General features: G+C 36.9%; 1 long non-coding RNA gene across 1 annotated transcript; it reads left to right on the top strand.

Annotated features, from left to right (window-relative positions):
• Positions 1–4944: 4944 nt before the first annotated feature.
• On the top strand, positions 4945–6186 carry LOC122034560. Its single transcript, XR_006126727.1, has 3 exons — positions 4945–5698; positions 5767–5867; positions 6071–6186. It is a non-coding gene; the product is annotated as an uncharacterized LOC122034560 (long non-coding RNA).
• Positions 6187–8747: the final 2561 nt, after the last annotated feature.

The raw sequence follows: 8747 nt of genomic DNA, 5'->3' as shown, positions 1-8747 counted from the left end.
GTGCTGAACATATTAATGAACACTTGGTGTGCACTATTGCGTAGCCTAAGTGTCAAAATTCATATGCTACTAAACTAAAGAAGGAAATCACACGAGAACTACTTATACTGCAGGTGCGGGGTTTCTTACATCCTGTGCTAGTTTTCCTTACGATCTGCTCGTTAGGTTTTCCGGAAAGACGATCTTCTCGACGATACTCTTGCTTCCACGTGCTCTTCTCGCGGAGAGGAGCGTTCTCGTGCCAGAGCCGTCACCGGAAAGTGTTCTTGGAACCTTTGGGACGGAACCCTAGCCCATGGGGCTTGGTGCGCCGAGAGAAGAAGAGAAGGAAGGGAGAGGGCGGCGTGTGTGGGTTTTGGAGAGGAAAAGTTACGAATAAAAATAAATAACTCCTCTCTTAATTTCCCTATTTATATTAAGTGGGTAATTCGGCCCAACTCAGATATAAATATAATTGTTCCCCTTTCCTTTCAGCACGGCCCTGCTGGGTTCACTTGGTTACTAGAGTCCACCATAAGTCGTAGGACCCAATAGGTCTCGGGTTCAATACCCGCGTAGGCTATTTTACGTTCCTATTTATTTTTGCTACTTCCGCTACTCTAAAAATTCTATAAAAATATCCTAAAATTCCAGAAAAATCATAGAATATTTCTAAAATAATTTTGAGAATTTTCGGGCGTTACACCTGCACACTCGATCATAGTGTTAGACAACGACAAACCTAACTTAACCTAATTTTTAATTTTTCAAAACTAGAGTTAGACGGTTAGTGTTAACTGCACCAACAATCTCCCCCTTGTTGTTGGAATGATAACCTGGTTAAGTTAGTGAAAAAATGCAAGTAAAACAAGCATTTATAGGGTTTAAGTTAGTTTTTAAATTTGATATTTTGGTTGCACTAACTTAACCACCTATCCCTCCCCCTTTGGCATTCATCAAACATGAACATAGAGAGAACATGCAAAATAAAAGAATACAGCCAATGTAAACATTGCACGAAATAAGGTCAAGTTGACTTGGGGGAGTTTAAATTTTAAAATACAGTCAATTTAACTATTATTTCTTAACGTTTGTAAAATAACTAAGTTTTGAAAGATAGATGTTGTAGCAACATGACTTAGTATTGATTAATTTTCAAAAGATGATTTTTGCAACATAACCAAGTTTTAAAATTTCAATCATAAGTGTATAAGTTCCAAAAATTAAAAAAAATAAGTTTCAACTTTGAGACACTTTTCTAACATAAGTTTTCAAAAGCAAAAATTTCAAAACTGAGTTTGAAAGATCTACTTTTCAAAACTAATTTATTTTTCAAAAATAGTTTATAAAATCTAATTTAAAAGCTTAGTTTTATAAAAGCTAGTTTTTAAAAAATAGGTTTTATCAAATCAGATTTTCAAAGATCAGAAGAAAATATTTTTAAGAGAAGACATTACTTTTAAAGTGAACAAAATAGTTTTGGAACTAAGTATGAAAGTAAGTTGTTTTAATCCTCCCCCTAAACCTGATATTCAAAATTATTCTAACCAGTTAGTTACTTACTAACTATCAGAAGATAGTAGTGTTCACATGGCTAGTCAAGTTAAGTGCATTGTAATCAGTTAGTGTTTGACTAAACTGAATAACTTAACTTGATCAATGTCTATTTGGTATTTAATGCCCAGACTTATGTCGATGCACTGAAATAAGCATCTTAAGCCCAGGCAATCTGCCTATGCATCTCACCCCTTTCTATGTTTGTCAATCACAAACAAGATAAACCTAGGGTGTTGGTGAGGTGCTCAAGTGCTAGTCCTAGGGGAACATGATTTCTAGGGGATTGACCTAGTCTAAGGTTAAAACCTTTTTGAAATTCTAAAAATAGGAAATTTTGAAAACATGCAAGTATTTTACCTTAGAATTTTGAAAATGACGATTTTGAAAACATTTTTGAAATTTCTAATCTATTAGACACATCCCTAATTTTCTACGTAGATTGCTAAATTCAATTTCAGGGAGTGATTTAGTAAATATGTCAGCTAAATGAATCTTTGACTCAATATACTTGAGCTCAATATCTCCTTTAGTGACATGATCCCTGATAAAGTGATGCCAAATTTCAATATGTTTGGTTAAGGATGATGCACTGGATTTTTTGTTAAGTTAATTGAACTGATATTATCAATTAAAACTTTTACATTTATTATGTTCAAGTTAAAATCTTTTAGGGTGTATATCATCCATAATATTTGTGCAACACACTTTCCTATAGCTATATATTCTGACTCAGTTGTGGATAAAGCAACACAGTGTTGCTTTCTACTAAACCAGTTGACAAGTGATGGACCCAGTAGTTGACATCCACCACTTGTGCTTTTGCGGTCTAATTTGCACCCGGCATAATCTGAGTCAGAATACCCTATCAATTCAAAGCTATTGGTTCTGGGATACCAAATTCCTACATTTGTTATTCGTTTAAGGTATCTAAAGATTCTTTTGACTTGAGTCAAATGAGATTCTTTAGCACAGGTTTGGTATCGAGCACACATACTAACTGCAAATAAAATATCTGGTCGACTTGTAGTTAAGTATAGTAGGCTACCTATGGCACTCCTATAGTATTTTAAATCAACTGGTTTTCCATTGGGGTCATTATCCAAGATTGTGTTCACTGCCATGGGTGTTTTTATCTCTTTAGTGTTTTCCATTCCAAATTTCTTAAGTAGCTCCTTAGTATATTTTTGCTGATAAATGTAATTTCCTTCATTCATTTGTTTGATTTGTAATCCTAAAAAATAGGTTAATTTACCTACTAGACTCATTCGTGTTCGATTAGGCTTGTAAATTCAACTAAAAATTTTGAATTTGTTGAACTAAAGATTATATCATCTACGTAGATTTAGGCTATAAAAATATCTTCTTTTATTAATTTAACGAATAGGGTTGGGTCAATTTGACCTTGATTGAACCCTTTAGAGATTAGGTACGAAGTAATTCTTTCATACCATGCCCTAGGTGCTTGCTTAAGTCCATATAAAGCCTTTTTTAATTTATAGACATGGTCAGGGTGTTCTAGATTTTCAAACCCAGGTGGTTGTCCTACGTAGACTTCTTCTTTTATTAGTCCATTTAGGAACATGGATTTAACGTCCATCTGATATAATCTGAACCCTTTGTGGGTTGCATAACTAAGTAACATTCTAATGGACTCTAATCTGGCTACCGGGACATAAGTCTCATCATAGTCAAGTCCTTCTACTTGACTAAATCCTTTAGCAACTAGCCTAGCTTTATTTCTGGTAATTTCCCTAGTTTCACTTAATTTGTTTCTAAATACCCATTTTGTTTCTATTACCTTTTTGTTTTTGGGTGTTGGTACTAATTCCCAAACTTTATTATACTCAAATTGAGCTAGTTCTTCTTTCATAGTTATGACCCAGTCTGGGTCAAGTAGGGATTCAGCTATGTTTTTGGGTTCAATTTTTGAGATTAAAGATATTTGACTTAGATTTCTAAAAGATGACCTAGTTTGAACCCTTAGGTCTGGGTCACCAATTATTTGATCAGTTGGATGATTAGGGTTGACTCTTATAGTTCTAGGAGGTTGACTCTCTTGAGGTTGCTCTTCTTCTTCATAACTTAGAGGTTGGTTGGTTCCTTCAGAATAATTGTTTTCTTGAACAAATTCAATTGGTTGTAGTTGAGTTTGTTCTAGGTCTTGTTTGGATTCTTCAAATTTCACATTGGTAGTCTCTTCAATTCTTAACGTCACTTTATTATTGACTCTGTAACCTCTACTATTTAAGGAATAGCCTACAAAGATTCCATTTTCTACTTTAGAGGTGAACTTTCCTAGGTGTTCTCTTGTGTTTAGGATGAATGCTGGGCATCCAAATACTTTAAAATATTTGATATTGGGTTGTTTATTATAATAAAGCACGAAGAAGGTTTTATTATGTGCTTTATTTAGTGTTGTTCTATTTTGTACGTAGCAGGGTGTACTAACAGCTTCTACCCAAAAATATTTAGGTAGGTTGTATTCATTTAGCATTGTCCTAGATGCTTCAAGTAGAGTTCTATTTTTTCTTTCGACAATTCCATTTTGTTGGGGAGTTTTAGGGCATGAAAATTCATGATGATAGCCATTTTCAAGGAAAAATTTATTAAAGTTATGATTTTTAAATTCTCCCCCGTTGTCACTTCTAATTCTTTTAATTTTACTATCTTTTTCATTTTCAACTTGTTTACAGAAGTTTGTAAATATTTCAAAAGTTTCATCTTTATTTTTTAAGAATTTGACCCATGTGAACCTGGAGTAGTCATCTATTATGACTAGACAGTATAGACTTTCATTTATTGATTTGACTCCATGGGAGTCAAATAGGTCTAGGTGTAGAAGTTCTAATATTGAGTTGGTTTGTGATTGATTAGTTGGTTTGTGAGTAGATTTTGTTTGTTTACCTTGTTGACAAGCATTACATATGGTTGAGTCTAAGTTAGGTAATTTTGGTAAGCCTCTAACTAATCCATTTAATTTGTTTATGTTTCTAAAGTTTGTGTGTGACATTCTTCTATGCCATAATCAAGTTTCTTCTTTTTGTGTTAAATAACACTTGACTGAAGAAGTGGTTAAGTTGATTACATAGATGTTGTCTTTTCTAAATCCTTTTAGACTGATGGTGGGATTATCTAAATGTTTGATTAAGCATTCTATTGATAAGAATTTAATTGTAAGATATCACAAATTTAAATAATAAATTTTATTGGACGAAAAATCTTATTGGATTTTTCAGGAATATTTAGAAATTTTTTGGGATTTAAACGGAGGTCGTATGACCCATTTCGAGGGGATGGATTCGGAGCTAGTTGGAGGCCTGTTTGGAATACTCATTTAAGTGGGAGTTGATTTGGGAATGGACTTAGGCTTTAATTAATCTAACCTAGGTTTTATTTTTTTTTAATTTCTTTTCCTTTTCTCCTCCCCGAATTCGCCTGAACTCTCCCCCTTTCCCCGATCTCCTCTCCCGAGCCCTCTCTCGCATGACCTTTTCTTCCCCGATCACGAGTCTTCTTCTTCTCGAGACCTCTTGTGATTTCTCTCTCGGGCGATCATCGGCGCCGACAACCCTAGCTCTGGTTCGTTCGTCGCCCTCTCCCTTCTCTCTTGTCGTCGTGCCCTAGATTGTCGACGCCGAGTCTTGCTCGCCGAGATGCCTCCAGCACACCTTCATCGCCAATCAGGGGAGCATCTGTTGGCGCAGATCTGGTCGCCAATGATTCTTCTTCGACCTCCAGCGAGAGATGCCTATTCCCTTTTGTGCGCCACCAACCAACGCGTGGATCAGCACCAGCCCTAGTTGCGAACATCTGGTGCTCACTGGAAGCTGTGTGCACGAACCGAAGACGAGGTTACTAGCTTTGATCACCGTGGCCAGCCGTTGCCCTCTTCCTTATGCACCTGTGCCCTAGATCGGACCCCTCCACTCCGACCAACTGGTGCCGGTGATTTTGGATTCATTGCGGTTGTCCTTCCCTTGTCAAGAAGTGTCTATAGAGGGATTTTTGGCTACTTATGGCTTGTTGCAATCACTGGACCTCTACTTTGACCATTGTCTTGCCCAAGATCCAGTGCTGGACATCATTTTCTGGTTCTGATATGAAGTTGCTAAACATCTTCCAAACATCATCGATTTGGCTAGAAATCAGGATTCAACAGAGGGTAAGTTGGTTGATTTCCGTTGATGGATTGAGCTTTAAATCTAATGCTCGATGTTGATTGTGTATTAGGATATTGTTTAGGAGTTCAGCAGTCTCATCTTGCCCTAGTTACCAATTTCCAACAGCCAACATTTTCGGCTTTGGATCAACCACGGTGCATCCGAAATTGGGTAAGTTTTGGAGTTGATTTGTAATGGTTAATTGGTGAATGATTTATGTAAATGGATACATAATCGTTATTGGTATGAGTTGGATTGATTAGACTTTGTATTGGGTTAATTATTTCAATTAGAGTTTTCCCTAACTAGATTGGGGAATTTTATTTAGCTATTTGCTACCTATGTAATTGGCTAAAGGTATTATGTGATCACAGGATTTGGGTTTGAGGTGAGTGTCTCGATGTGGGATTGGTCTATCTGACGCGATCGACAGATAAAGGTGGGTATTTCTTCCATGACTCTATGTAGATTTTATTGAGCTTAGTGCATGGTTTTATGTGATGGATTAGACTGCTTTTCCTTATATCGTATTTGTTGGTTGCCTTCCTGCTTGATACTTATGCTTGATCTTTGAGATGTCCTAGTTATATCATATATAGTCTCTACTCTTGATTTCTACTCTGCTGTGATTACGCGTGTAGAGTATGTATTGTAGGGATTGTCGAGTGGTTGGATTTACCATGCTGATTTTGCATATAATGTGGACTGTACGTAGCTTGGTATGTGTTTTAGGAGACATCATGTTGACCGTACATTTGCATGTTGTATGTACACACGTGTTTGGTTATGTACTTTTGGAGGAGTTATGTTGATTGTATATTTGTGGTTTATACATGTGTCTGATGTGTTTATTATTGGAGGATACATGTTGATTGTATTTACGATCTGTGCATATGTGTTCAGGGGGATTATTGGAGATTTTTGGTTGATTATACGTGTGTAGTTGTGTACATGTGGGTGTGTGGATTTATCAGCGATTATATTCGTATTGTGGAGTCTTATATGGGTTAGAGTTTGCGTGGATGATGGCGTTATACATATCGCCATATATATATATATATATCGTATTAATCATTCTGACGATTATCGTCTCCTTTGTAGTTGAGAGGGTTGTCGGTTTTATAGTATCCACTCTGATGGTGGTAGGGGAGTGGGTATGTCTGTGTGTTCGTTCGGTAGCTCGTTGTTACGTCACCTCGACCGCTCTGGAGTAGTGGGTCTTGAGGTATGATGGTCGGAGGGTTTGAGTTATGAGTGGTCGGGGACCTATGTAGTTATATAATTACTTAGTGACCGTCCGCTTCGGCCGCTAATAGCGGTGCATGTACTGCCATACATGGGTCGTGGTGTCAGAGAGGTGGCGGGGTGACCGTGGAGCATGCATGCGCGGTGCGTCGTTGGAGATATATTTGCATCGTACCTAGTAGATACTAGTTGCGTGTGTTTGTGGTATGTTGCGTTTGTTTGCGATATGATTGTTGCGTATGGTTGTCGTGCTGCGTCGTATCGTTTATTTTACGTGTATTTGCGATCGTATTTATATTCTGTGTCGCGGTAGATGCATTGCGGATATGGTGAGTTCTTGATCGTTGTACTATGTCGATTCAGTTGGGTATGTATACATCCTTACGTTAATTGTGGTTTATACGGTTTATATGTCGAGTTATTATGTCGGTATGTTGGATGTATTGATTATGATAGTATGATCGTATTCTTTATTCTCTGAGGCTGTATATTTTGATCTCCGTGTTTTATTTGTAGGCCGTGCTTTGTCTTTTATTACCCATTAAGTTACTATACTCACCACGTTTATGTTTTGGTGCTTTGTAGATGGTTGTTGTCGCTCGGAGTATCCTGTCTGCTACGTCGCATCAGAAGCGTGTTTGTTTTCTTTTGTATATTCTTTTCTTATTTTTGGCATTGTATTTATCTATAGCCATATGGCTATCTTATGATTTAGTGTTGTATTTGTGTTTATGTCGTGTATTGTATTTATTTGTGTTGTGTGGGCTTTCCTTCGTTTTTCCGTTGTGTTTTAAATGAGTGGTGTTTTATATATAACTTCGTGGTTGTGATTGTTTCATTCAGTAGTGTGGGTTGTTATTATAGCTGCGTGGGTGTGTATATAAATATTCAGTAGCGTGTGATGTATTCTTGTAGTGATGCTTGATTGTCACGATGCAGGGGAGATCTTTATTGAGACTCCTGGGCGTGACAATTTAGTAATGTCAGGCGAGGTATCTGATACTTGCTATGTGTTTTGGATTTTGAGATTTATCGATACGATTTTGGTATCGGTGCCTATTATTCGTGTTTTGGATTTCGTGATTCGATTTTCTTGATGTGACTTTTCGGGTTTGGGACATCTCCAGGCTATAGGAGGTATGTTTGCATATTGTTATCATGCATTTATGTTGGTGTATGTATTGTTGCTCTTATAGTTATGATGTGTGTTAGTGTTCTCTTGTTAGTACTTGCCTATTTGTTTGTACCATACATTTCATGTGTTGGGTCAATCACTGATTACGGTTGACCTACTGGAGATCAAGGATTACAGTCTCAGGGGAATCGTCATATCATATTACTAGTAGTCTTGGTGTCTGTTACTACGAGTTGGTTGAGAGTTAGAGTCACATACCAGTCTCTATTGTTATTTGCTAGGTAGTTGATGGTGTTTGTATACTTATGATAACACAGTTAGTAGAGTACTGGTGTACTCCTATTGGTTCGTTTAGTCGTGGGATTGATTCACCTGTTTGACTTGGGCAGTGGGGTTTGATATACCTTAGTTGGCTTTGTGCTCCTGTTAGTTCGGTTAGTAGAGGATTATTTTAGATTCTTTTTGGTTAGGTCTGTAGAGGACCGATTTACCCTGGTTGACATTTGTAGTAGGGTATCGATTTACCTTAGTTTCAGTAGTGAATGATTGATTTACTCTTGTTGGATTGGATAGTAGTTGACCGATTTATTTTGTAGGTCTGACTAGTGGGACTGACTTATTCTATTTTTAGAGATTCCTATCTTTGGGTTATTCCGTGCTTTGTTAGATAT

The sequence above is a fragment of the Zingiber officinale genome, chromosome 11B, assembly GCF_018446385.1.
Source record: "Zingiber officinale cultivar Zhangliang chromosome 11B, Zo_v1.1, whole genome shotgun sequence".
Lineage (NCBI taxonomy): Eukaryota > Viridiplantae > Streptophyta > Magnoliopsida > Zingiberales > Zingiberaceae > Zingiber > Zingiber officinale.
Note: the sequence above shows the minus strand (reverse complement) of the source record. Positions and strands in the feature narration are given on the sequence as shown.